Source organism: Cyprinodon variegatus, unplaced genomic scaffold (assembly GCF_000732505.1).
Source record: "Cyprinodon variegatus isolate N-32 unplaced genomic scaffold, C_variegatus-1.0 Scaffold548, whole genome shotgun sequence".
Classification (NCBI taxonomy): Eukaryota; Metazoa; Chordata; class Actinopteri; order Cyprinodontiformes; family Cyprinodontidae; genus Cyprinodon; species Cyprinodon variegatus.
The window spans coordinates 471,089-471,736 of record NW_015151001.1 but is presented as its reverse complement, the minus strand read 5'-3'; positions in this window follow the sequence as shown (position 1 = coordinate 471,736).

Here is a 648-nt window from a genome sequence, read left to right as displayed (position 1 = left end):
CCAGATTTGTCGCTAGTCGCTTTTTTGAAAAATAGTTGCTGGAGGGGTCTGAAAAATCGCTAAATATAGCGACAAAGTTGCTGAGTTGGCAACACTGCAAAAGAGGCCAAACTACCTCCATCCCAAGGGGGTGGACCCCTTCGTTCATTTCAATTTGCATGTTTTCAAAACAAAAACAAGGCTTTGTTGGGCTACTGTATAAAACCCCAAACTCAATGGTATTCCTCACATTTTTGTTAGGATAATTATCATCGATGATGTGTGAGTTTATTACACCTTGGTATTGGCTGCCTGTTGCGTGTCAGAACTGATGTTTTCCACAATAGTTTATCTAATTAAGACAGTTCCTCTGTCTGGGTATACAGTTATAATCTTATTTCTGTACATGGCAAAGATTTGGAAATTTGGGAAGTGAGAGCGGTGTCCTTCAGCTAAGTGTAATGTTTTGATAAGGCTGGAGCCATGGGTGTCTACTCATCTGCTAACGTGTATGAGGGAAAATGTGATGATGTGGCAGACTGGAGATGTATAAAATGCCTTTTTAACTGTTAATCAGGGCCACACTTCTGAGATGTAAGCCTGGAGGTGAGCAGCTGCCTTCTGTAAACTCTAAGCAATTTCTCTGATCTGAGTAAGATTACAATTTCT